The sequence below is a fragment of the Etheostoma spectabile genome, chromosome 8 (assembly GCF_008692095.1).
Source record: "Etheostoma spectabile isolate EspeVRDwgs_2016 chromosome 8, UIUC_Espe_1.0, whole genome shotgun sequence".
Lineage (NCBI taxonomy): Eukaryota > Metazoa > Chordata > Actinopteri > Perciformes > Percidae > Etheostoma > Etheostoma spectabile.
Window position 1 is genome coordinate 23748722 of NC_045740.1, and position 11835 is coordinate 23760556.

Consider the following 11835-nt stretch of genomic DNA (forward strand, 5'->3'; position numbering starts at 1 on the left):
CACACACACACACACACAAGATATACTTAAAATAAAACATTGTATTTTGTAATCTACATGTGTGTTGTGTCCACCCATTTTAAAGTTTCTCCGACGTGATGACTTGCTGCTGTTGGGTTTTTAATACTTAAAACTGAATACCTTTGGGTTTGGGTTTTGCTGTTGGGACAAAACAAATTTAAAAAATGTAACCATGGGCTCTGCAAACCTTTCTCTGGATTTTGTTGACTATTGTTAACAATAGATTCATTAAAAATTAACTGACCATGACAATAATAGTTAATTGCAGCCCTAATAGGAGTTGAAACCTTTACAAATAGAAAGAAAAAACTGCATGGCACACTGGCAAACTAATTGTATCATCTCACAGTAGGAAAAGGAGATGTAAATAATACAATGAATGATGACAAAATTAAATGTAGCCATTTCAGTTTGAGGGTTCTGGTGCAGAACGAAGCCATCTTTAATGTTATCAGTAAAACCTGTGTTTGTAGGCCTGCAGGCCAAACTGCACAAGATGGAGCCCTGGATTGACCTCGTTTTGAGGCAACCCAGTGAGTAGATTCACTTGTATAAATGTTGATTTAGAGCTTTGGCAAAAATTGTAGAGCATTTTAAGTTCCAACCCTTCTTAAATTCTTAAAAAGTTTGTGACAAAAGCTTCAAGATTCAGTTGGTCTTACAATATTACACAAACACATGTAACGCATCAACTGTGTAACGCATCAACTGTATGCAATTTGCAGAGATAATCAGGTCAAAATGTCCGTATGCCTGCTAACTTCTGGAACACACTTTAATAGACAGATTATTCCTTGAAGTAAAGAGAACTGGTACATGCTTATCTCCTGTCAGATATGGTTTAGTCAAATAGGACTTATCCTCCTCAAACTGCATGCAAAACAAACAAGGAAAAACCTACAAAGTTGTAAGTTGTATTTAAACAAAGAAAGTTTGCATAGCACACTTTAACAATTCAGCACTTGTACAAAGTTGCACACATGAACTCAGACCCTCCTTTCTCTTTTTTTAAAACTGGTGAATGGTAAAGCTCAAATTTAACTCTTCTGTTGCTGCTTTCCACTTGAACTAATACACAATCACATGGAGGACACAAGCCCATTACCTGTAGTAAGTAATGAAAACTCAGCTCATCCTTTTCTTCACCAAGTATTTTCCTGTGCTATAATCCATGCAGAACTCGTCGCAAGGACATTCAAGCTGCTTCTTATCATACAACTGTTCCTCCTGTTTTTGTCTCTCTCTCCTCTCTCCTCTCCCTCTCTCTCTCCTCTCTCTCTCTCCTCTCTCTCTCTCTTCTCCCTCTCTCCCCTCTCCCTCCCTCCCCCCTCCCTCCCTCTCTCCCTCTCTCCCTCTCTCTCTAAACACCCAGCACATGACTTCCTGCACACCCATCTGGGCAAACTGGTTTGATTAGATGTAAATGGCAATTTAGGAAGCTTAACATGACCTGATCTTCAGTTCTTGTCCTCGAAGATCCCTCTGCAGGCCTGCTTACTAAATGTTTAGGTCAAGCCATGCCCCTGCCACTTAGCACAAGACCTGTCACTGTCACGGAGACTGCCTGTTTATCTATACCTCTATTGCACTTTTAAGTAATAATTATATCCAATAAGTTTAGGTCGTTAACTGTTTGGAGGTTTGATATATCCGATATGTTCATTTTCTAAGTTGCACTTTCAACTTCAGCTCTGCTTTATCATCCAGCTGTATCCAAACCAGCTGAAGCTAGGTGCTGTAAACTGACAATGATAAGATACACTTAACTTGCATACAGTTGTACAGCTCAATTGCCACCAAGACAGGACCTGACTTAAAATATTATAATATTTTCATTATCATTACCAGACTTGTCCCCTTTTATTGGACTGCCTGCTCAAAGAGAGACACACAACGGGAAACAGAGTGTGATTAAACTTTGTTTCCTTGTTTGACATCATCATCATCTTTATCTTCTATGAGGAAGCATATCTACAACTAACAACGCCACTATAAGATCATCTTATAATCACACAGTTCATGAGCAACCACACAGCAGAAAACATGTATTGTCTCATTATTGCCCCCTCAACTGGATGACATACTCATGAAAACTCAACTTTTACTAGTGTTTTACAACAATGATGCTAAAATCAAATGCTCTTAACAGCAACAATCTCATAAATAGGTAACACTATACACTATGAAAGAAAAAAAAACTGAAACAGCCTGAGCTCCTTTTCTGAAGCCATAGCAAAGCATATCTAACCTACCTTAACATGGTTCTTGCACCATTTTTAAATGTTTTTAAGACCACCACAAATATAGTTTAAGACCCAAAAATGTTTTCAGAAATGACATGATAGAATGTTGTAGAATGTTCTCAAATCAGCATGACAGCTCACCAGGCTCATCACTTAAAATATCACTCCACCATTTCCATGTCAACATCATAGAGTTGAATCAAAAACAACTTTTGTCACATTTGTATCCATAAAAATAAGTCAGGAACCACTGTGGAACACACTCTCCAACATCTCCAACAAGTTTTTGTTTAAACATTTTTATACAACTGTCTGGAAATGTTTGGATCAGCTGTTGTGACATGGTGCGATGCTTCTACATGGGAATTTCGCACCTTCCCATCCGGAAAGCAGATATAAAATACGGTAAAACACATGCATCACCATCATTAGCTGCTCTAACGTAACATATCTTTTAAATTGCACACTAAGGTTGGTAATTGTATTAAGTTAAACCTGGCAAATTAAAGATATATCCGAAGCTGCATCGCAACAAAGGCTGTAATAATGTACGTGCACTCAATCTTTTCATACATCACTTATTGCTTAACAACCTGGTCACAAGCGAGCCAAACTTCTCTCAAACCCCTACACTCCCTATACAAACAAACACTAAGGTTCTTGATAAGAAATCCATACACCATCATCACTGCCATATTGCTTGCCCCAGTTCACCTGTGTGTGTGTGTATTTGTGTTGATCTTAGCCAACTGTTCTTGATTTTATGTTATTTTTCTTTTAGCATTGGTATAATCAACTTCTAATGTATAGGGCCAAATTTGTATGTAATACTGATAGCTTAATCTATTACTCTCATATGAGAGTGACCTCTTACCACTAGTCCAGGGACAGCGGATGTTAAATAGCTTCCAGGCTAATTCTGGCACATTTTTACTTATATGTATTAATAGTGTGCATTGTCCCTGACATGAATAAATAAATAAACATAAAACTCCTGAAACTGCCGCATCTCTAATAGACTACAAATGGCCTCGAAGGTGAGGTAACTAAAGACACAGAGGATTTACATTAGGCTATCGAGTGTAAAGACCGGCAACAATTTACCCTATTATCTTAAAAACACTGTCACTGTTAATTTAAGGCATTTTAAGACTTTTTAAGGACCAGCAGGAATCCTGCCTTACATGCCTTAACCGTCTTGTACTTTTTTATTGAAAAAGGTTTCAAGCAAACGCACTTATCCAATGGTGACAATACGTTGGACACCCTGTAGGGGTACCATTTGTAGTTGTTGGCCTGGTCCTCCCAGTTAAGCTCCACAGAGCCGAGCAGAGAGGCCATGTTAATGACTGCTACCCTCTGGATACCCTGCTCCTCCTCTAGATGGAGCTTGCTTCCACAGAGGCAGGAAGGCCTGGTAGGGGCAGAATAAAACACATCCCAGCTGCAGATTGAATCCACCTACTGTCAAGGGTTTTTATGAGATGAAGCCACAATCAGTAGGCTATTGCAATAGAGCTTCTTGAATCTGCAAAATCCTGTGATAATTACTATGGTGAAAAATAGTTTTATTTAACTTTAATAATACAATTGCATCTGCATATAATGTATAACATTGATAACAAAACTACCCCCCCACTACTACACAATTGAGAGATACACATTTTAGAAATTATTTTAATATCAAATTTTGCATTTTGGGCAATTCCAGTCAGTGACACGTCACTGTACAGTCTGTGGTAATGAATACATATAGTGCCCTCTGGTGGCAGCATGTCCAACTTACAGAGAAATTGCTGGAATTCTCTATTTAGGTTGTTCTACAAACCGTTTATGTCAACAACTTGGCTAAATACCAGAAACGCCTGTCAGTTTAACATAATAGAGTTAAACAGCACCACAAACTACACCCTTTAAAATAATCATACAGTTAAACCAACTGCACTCAACACACAAACTAAACATTCATGAAGGTAGATTATATTGCAGGACGGTTGTATTAGACTGCATAAGTTTCAGCTAGGTGTACCTAGTATACTGGATACTGATTGTGTAAGTATGTCAGGCCACATTACAGTTTTAATGCAGTTATGCCTTACTAATGCAATGATTGAGATAGAATTTATGATATTGTCTTTCAGCAGAAGCATCCCCATGATACAAATGCTAAAAGAGATTCAATCCTGAGATTATTTTCGTTCTTTTTTTATTGTCTTAGGTTCTCTCTGTATTGTATCGTCAAACTTTTGGGATAATACTGAATACACTACATGAGTAGTCTGAATCTGTCCCATCTCTCCCATCTAAAATGGGCAGTCAGGAACACCCACAATGTTTTTACAGATCTAGACTTTTCTAAATGACCGGAGTTAATTATGTAATTTTTGGACATATTTGAATTTGGGCTAAAATGCTGAAAGGAAGAAGGCGGTGCTTCAGCAGTAGGTGCAGAGTGAAAGATAAACTACTTAAATAACAAAAAGGAGAAGGCCTATGTGATGTTATGGATACATTGGGTTAAGAACTCCATTATACCCGGCATCCATCTGTATGGAAGCCGAGGCAGAGTGAAAAACAGTAGTAGCCATGCGGTAGTACAGCAGCATGGTTCGATGAAGCTGTTGAGTAGTATTTTCAACCAGCAAATACGCCTCGTCTGCTTATATAAAGTCTAAGCAAAGCAACACATGGTGTCAAAGTGGCCGCAGCAGCTACGGAAGGAAGATTTGTCGCGGGTGAAAGACGAAAGAAAGAAAGTCTCCGTCCGTAAAGGTGATGAACGCAACATGCTAGGAGAGTTTGCTACGGCGTGTGATGGCTACAAGTGGCAGTGGAGTGAAGCGGGGGACGAGGGACAGATCGAACAAGTGAAGAGAGTCTTGTGCCCGAATTGGAGGACATCCAGCAACAAGAGAGGGCTGGGGAAGTCCTGATACCCGACGTTCAGTATGGAGAGGCTAAGTCCACACCACTTCCATGCAACTGTGTAATCTTGCTGATAATTGGAAGCGTTTTAAGCAAAGATTTAATATATATTTAGCAGCAAGCGGAGCAGGGGGTGAGGACGAAAAATTGAAAGCTCACATCCTTTTGCATGTTATGGGAGAAGATGCTTTGGACATATATAATAGCTTTCAGCTGGATGAAGCTAATCTGACATTAGCAGATCTAATGACAAAGTTTGAAGAGTACTTCGTGCCTAGTCAGAATGTGACATTTGAGAGGTATAAGTTTTTCACCCATGATCAAAAGCAAGGAATACCTTTTGACCAGTACTTAGCAGAGCTTCACATACTAAGCAAAACATGTGAATTTGGCACCCTGAGAGATTCACTAGTGAGAGACAGGATTGTTTGTGGCACAGTGGATAATGCACTTAGAGAAAGACTGCTCAGAGAGACTGGACTTACACTAGACAAGTGTGTCACATGTGCAAGGCAGCGAAACCACTCGAGCACAAGCAAAAGAGCTTCGAGAGGTGAAACTACAGTGCATGCAGTACATAAAAGCTGAGAAAAAGACAACGTTTACCAAACAAAAAGATCAGAAGAGAAATCTGAAGAATTCAAATGTGGTAAATGTGGAGGCAGCCACAAGCCAAAATCATGTCCTGCCTATGGAAAATCCTGTAACAAATGTGGAAAGAGCAATCACTATGCAAGATGTTGCAAGTCAGCTTTTAAACAGAAAGTTCACGCAGTTGGTGAGGATGAAGAGGAGGATGATGAGTTCATCGTAGATGTGGTACGTGCCCATAAAACAGAAAAAGAGGAATGGATTGTGCCAATAGAGGTGAATGAGACGATAATACCGTTCAAGTTAGATACAGGTGCCCATGTAAACCTGTTATCTTTTGAAGACTATAAAAAATTGACAGTGAAAAGTAAAATTCATCCTATAAAAACAAAAGTGACAGGATACACTGGAGAACGGGTTCCTGTTAAAGGCGGATGCATCGCAACCTTTAAACACAGAGGCCAGCAGATAAGAGCATTGCTGCTGATCGTGGATACGAGTGCACAACCAATTCTGGGACTCAAGACATGTACAAAGCTCAATCTGGTTAAAAGAGTGTTTGTTGTGACATCAGATACTGCAAATGACCATGACTCACTCATGGAGGAGTATAAGGACTGTTTCGAAGGACTTGGATGTCTACCTGGAGAACACAAAATACGTGTGGATAAAAGTGTGCCTCCTGTTGTGCATCCTTGCAGAAAAATTCCTTTGTGCCTCGTAGTAAACTGAAAGAGGAGCTAGCCGCGCATGGAAAATTGAGGTCATCAAGAAATAGACGAACCAACTGAATGGGTCAGCTCGCTGGTTGTTTTGCAAAAGAAAACAGGTGCTCTGAGAACTGCTTGACCCAAGGGACTTGAACAAAGCGATAAAAAGAGAACACTTTAAGTTACCAACCAGAGAAGAAATCATGGCACAGTTTGCGGGAAGCTAAATGGTTCAGTAAACTAGACGCTTCGTCAGGGTTCTGGCAGCTGAGGCTGGACGAGGAGAGTTCGAAACTGTGCACATTCAATACACCTGGGGCAGTACAGGTTTCTTCGTCTGCCGTATGTATTTTGTCAGCACCTGAAGTCTACCATAAGACTATACACATGATCTTCGAGCACATACCAGAGTGGAGACAATATGATACTCATAGTCGGGGGTCGAATCGAGAAACATGACGAAAGACTGAGACAAGTTTTAGACAAACAAGGGAATTGAATCTGAAACTTAACAAAGACAAATGGGAGTTTGGGTGAAAACCTTACCTTTGTGGGAGATGTTGTCAGTGAAGAGGATGAAGCCTGACCCAGAAAAAAACGTCAGCAATCAACAACTGGAAAGACCAAACAACAAGATGAGGTCAGACGTTTTCTGGGAATGGTCACCTACTGGCCAAGTTCGTCCCACAGTTGTCAGCGCAGTCAGCACCTCTCAGGAGTCTTCTTGAACAGAAGAATGAATGGATCTGGTCTCATGAGCAGGAGAAATGTTTTGTGAAACTGAAAGAGACTCTGACACAAGAGCGCGTGTTAAAGTTTTATGACCCAGAAAAAGAGACAAGAATCTCAGCAGATGCGTCACAGTACGGCCTGGGAGCGGTGCTGCTGCAGCAATAACGACGCAGTGGCTACCTGTCGCCTATGCGTCCAGAGCCTTGACAGTCGGAGTCCAGGTTACGCTCAAATTGAGAAGGAGCTATTAGCAAGCATGTATGCATGTGAACGCTTTCACCAATATGCTATGGTCAAGCTTTTGAAGTAGAAACTGACCATAAACCTCTGGTGTCCATCATGTCCAAACCTCTGAAGACTGTCCTGTGCGGATCCATGCTAATCAGGCTGCAAAAATATGACGTGCACATGATATTACAAGGAATACATGTACACCGCCACACCTTGTCTAGAGCAGTGGATAAAGGGACTTACGACAGCGAGAGCAATGCAGAAATACAGGCATACGTGGACATGATTGTACAAATCTGCCAGTAACAGCTGACAGAACAGAACAGATAAGGAGAGGACAAATGCTGACGAAACTAGGAAGAACTCAAGCGTGCGATACAGAAAGGATGGCCTGAAAACAAAAGGATTGCCCCATGAACATAAAACTACTGGAACTGCAGAGCCGAGTTCACTGTGGTAGATGACTTAGATGACGATTAAAAGTCTGCGCTCAGCTTCAAACAACAATGTTAAAACACCAGACAAGCCAGAAATCTGGGTGTAGTCATGGACTCAGACCTGAACTTAACAGCCACATTAAGACAATTACAAAGTCAGCCTACTATCACCTTGAATTATCAAGGGTTAAAGGACTTATGTGTCACAGATTTGGAAAAACTTGCCCATGCCTTTACTTTCAGTAGACTTACTACTGTAACGGGGTCTTTAACAGGTCTCCCTAAAAAATCAACAGACAGCTGCAGCTGATTCAGAACGCTGCTGCTCCGAGTCCTCACTAAGACCAAGAGACTGGATCACACACTCCATTTCTGAATGTCTTACACTGGCTTCCTGTGTCTCAAAGAATTGATTTCAAAGTACTCTTGCTAGTTTATAAATCACTTAACGGTTTAGGTCCAAAATATATTGCTGATCTGCTACTACACTATGAACCACCCAGACCTCTCAGGTCATCTGGGACAGTTCTGCTTTCTGTCCCCAGAGTCGAAACTAAACAGGGTGAAGCCAGCTTTCAGTTTCTATGCTCCTCATATCTGGAATAACTCCCAGAAACCGTAGATCCGCTGCTACTCTCAGTTCTTTTAAATCAAGGCTGAAGACCTTTCTATTTGATGCTGCCTTTCTTTAAATGACTAATCATTTCTTTAAATTTCTTATGCTCACTGTAATTTATTTTTCTTGTGTTTTATGTTTTCTCTTTGTTTTTAACTGTCTATTCATGTGTTTTTACGTTTTTAATGCTTGTGATTTTTAACTGTTTTTACTTGTGTTTTATTTGTTTAACTGATTTTGTGTAAAGCACTTTGAATTGCCTTGTTGCTGAAATGTGCTAACAATAAAGCTGCCTTGCCTTGCCTTGCCTTAGTGTTGAAGGGAGCAAGTTTGTTATTCCATCGTCACTACGTAACACAAAGCTCCAAAAGATACACGAAGGCCACCTCGGAGAAGTCAAGTGTAAACGACGGGCAGAGAAGTAATGTACTGGCCGAAAATCAACCAAGATATCACCAGACAATAGCGTCATGTGAACTTTGTCGCATCCACAGGCCAAAACACAGCTGAGCCGCTGAGGACTCATCCGGTGCCCACAGAACCTTACTACAAGGTTGGAACTGACCTATTTGACTGTAATGGAAAGAGTTACATAGTGGTCACTGACTACTTTTCAAATTATCCAGAAGTTTGGAGCGCTGCAGTCAATATCAAGCAAGGCATCATCAGCTACCTCAAAGCTGTCTTCCGCCAGACATGTGTCCCATGTGAAGTGTTTCGGACATGGCCTCAGTTTTCCAGCAGCGAGTTTGCTGCCTTTGCCAAAGAATGGGGGTTTCAACACTCTACGTCGAGTCCCACCTATCCCAAGTCCAACGGCTTAGCAGAAAGCTCAGGAAACATTGAAAAGCATGATGAAAAAGCACAGGACGAGATGACTTTCAGAAAGTTTACTGATCTATAGGAGTGCACCTCTACAGAACGGGCTATCACCAGCCCAAATGCTGATGGGTAGACGCATCGCTCTAACCTACCAATAAATAAGAACCTGCTGACGCCAAAAAGTGCTCATAAAGTCAGAAAAGTAAAGGAGGAACAGAAAGCGAAACAAAACATTGGTTGGTCGAACGGCAAATCAATTACGATGCTGAAGCCTGGAGACATGGTGCGTCTCAGGGACATCTCTACAGGCACATGGAGACTAAGGACAGGGGAGGAAGTTGCTCCACCTCCTACAGGATCCAGACGGAGAATGGAGTGTTTCTGAGAGGAACCGCATATCTTCAACTACAGCTACTGAGAAGGACACTACAGCACAGGACAGTTCACACGGGACACAGCTAATCTATGGAGCTAACTGACAGTGGTCTCACACAGCGTCTGCACCACCAGCTGTTGAGACACCTTCCAAACTGTCGAAATTGCCAGCTGCTGGAGTACAGGCTAGACCAAAGACATGTCCAGCCACCTAAACGGTTGATTGAAAGTTGCTAAAGTTTATTTAGTTTATTGGAGGAGCAAAATGCAACATGGACCTTTAAAGATGAAAAAAAAAAAAAAAAAAAGAAAAAAAAAAAAAAAAAAAGTTTAAACTGAAACATTTTTGTTTCATGTATAGTTAAGAACTTGAGATGGCTATGTTTCTACGGGGTAAATGTTATTTAGTTATAGAGGTAAAGATTGTTTTATAAGGGGGAAAATGTGATTTTATGGATCATTGGGTTAAGAACTCCATTACCCAGCATGCCACGGTAGTGGAAGCCGGAGGCAGGAAGTGGAAAAAACAGTAGTAGCCATGCGGGTAGTACAGCAGCATTGTTCGATGAAAGCTGTTGAGTAAAGTATGTTCAACCAGCAAATACGCCTCGTCTGCTTATTATAAAGTCTAAGCAAAGCAACACAGCCTACACATGACGAAGAAAGAAGAAATGTTCTTTAAAATAGCACCATCTGAAATTAGCGCATGGAAACAAAGCCAGTGGAAGTTTTAGTTTCCAATGGCGATAGTAAGGGTTAGAACAGGGTGCTCCTCTGCAGCCCACCCTGTACTTTGGGACAAACTGAAACCTGCTCCTGGTGGGAAATATAGCTTCTTTTCTTTAACTATCTGGTGAAGTGAGAGTTGAAGACATTCCAAAAAGAAAATGTTGATCTAATAGAATACTAAACATTAGCTTGGTGATAATTAGAGGAGCCACAACATTAGTGTGAACGTTTTCTATCATCTTCTCTGCTTGACAATATCAAAGTTGGCCACCACATTGATTCCTGCATTATTGACCAGGCAGTTCAGACCCTCTAGTTTTGCAAATATAGAAAAACTATCTCACTCTATCTATCTATACTCACTCTCTCACTCACACACTCACACACACGTTCTCTGTCCTACCCAAAGTGATGATGTGGATGTTGGGATGTTTCTCAGTTCCTGACGTTTCTGTGGGTCAAAGCTACATTACTGCATGTTGTCCAGTGGGGAAAAAATGGCTCACTCTGTGTTGTCTTTTATTAACATTACCTGTCGACTCAGCTTCGTGCAGGGGATACGACATCAAAAACACAACAGACAACAGGATAGTTAACTTAAAGTACTGTCTGTGAAAAGCTACTATCAGTGGGTGTCGGTGTTTACCTGCTTGCTCGCGGGCTTTGTTTCTCGTGGTTATAATCTTGCCAGGTGAGAAACCGACACTTGCCAGTGTGTCAACTGTTTGCTGCCCGAGACCTCGGCTGGCTCCCGTTACCAGCACAGAGCCGCAGTGTGTAAAAATCATAGCACCACTCATTGCTAATGTTACCTTTAACAAATGCTGGCGGCCTGGTGGGTGAGCTCTCTATCCAGATACAGCTTTTGACAGGGCTTTGCTAAATCTGCAGTTCTGACGCGACACCTCCGGTAGGTGGGGGAGTTGCTCCACTCCAAACCAAACTAGAACCATTAAACGAGAGTGATAGTTTAACAGAGTAGGTCTATATCTTCGACGACAGAGGCTAAAAACAGTTGTGAAATTGAAATAGAGTTGTAAAATGTCAATTTCTTACGATAAGGGAGCAGGAACTTAACTTAAACCGTCACACAAAGCAGTGGAAACGCTCTTTTTTCTCGATTTTCTGGACGTTTCTTGCTCAGAACTTCGAGGATTATTTTACCCACAATTCATTGCGCCCAAAATTTCAACAACAAAATATTTTAATTTTTAAATAATATCTCATGGATTGTTTTGTAATGAAACAAATGTAGGCTATAACTCTTAGAATCAACTAATATTTGAACACTGACTGATTAAAAAAACTCTTTACAGCCTCACTTTATGAGGTGCTGCAGAAAAATATCAAATTACCACAAATGTCTTTAATGATGAGTTTTATGGGGAGTTGCCTAAAGCGCT

The 11835-nt window shown here is 40.9% G+C and overlaps 1 pseudogene; it reads right to left on the bottom strand.

The window, feature by feature from the left end:
* LOC116693529 (synaptotagmin-2-like) overlaps window positions 1–11598 on the bottom strand; it is a 47569-nt pseudogene extending 35971 nt beyond the window's left edge.
* Window positions 11599–11835: the final 237 nt, after the last annotated feature.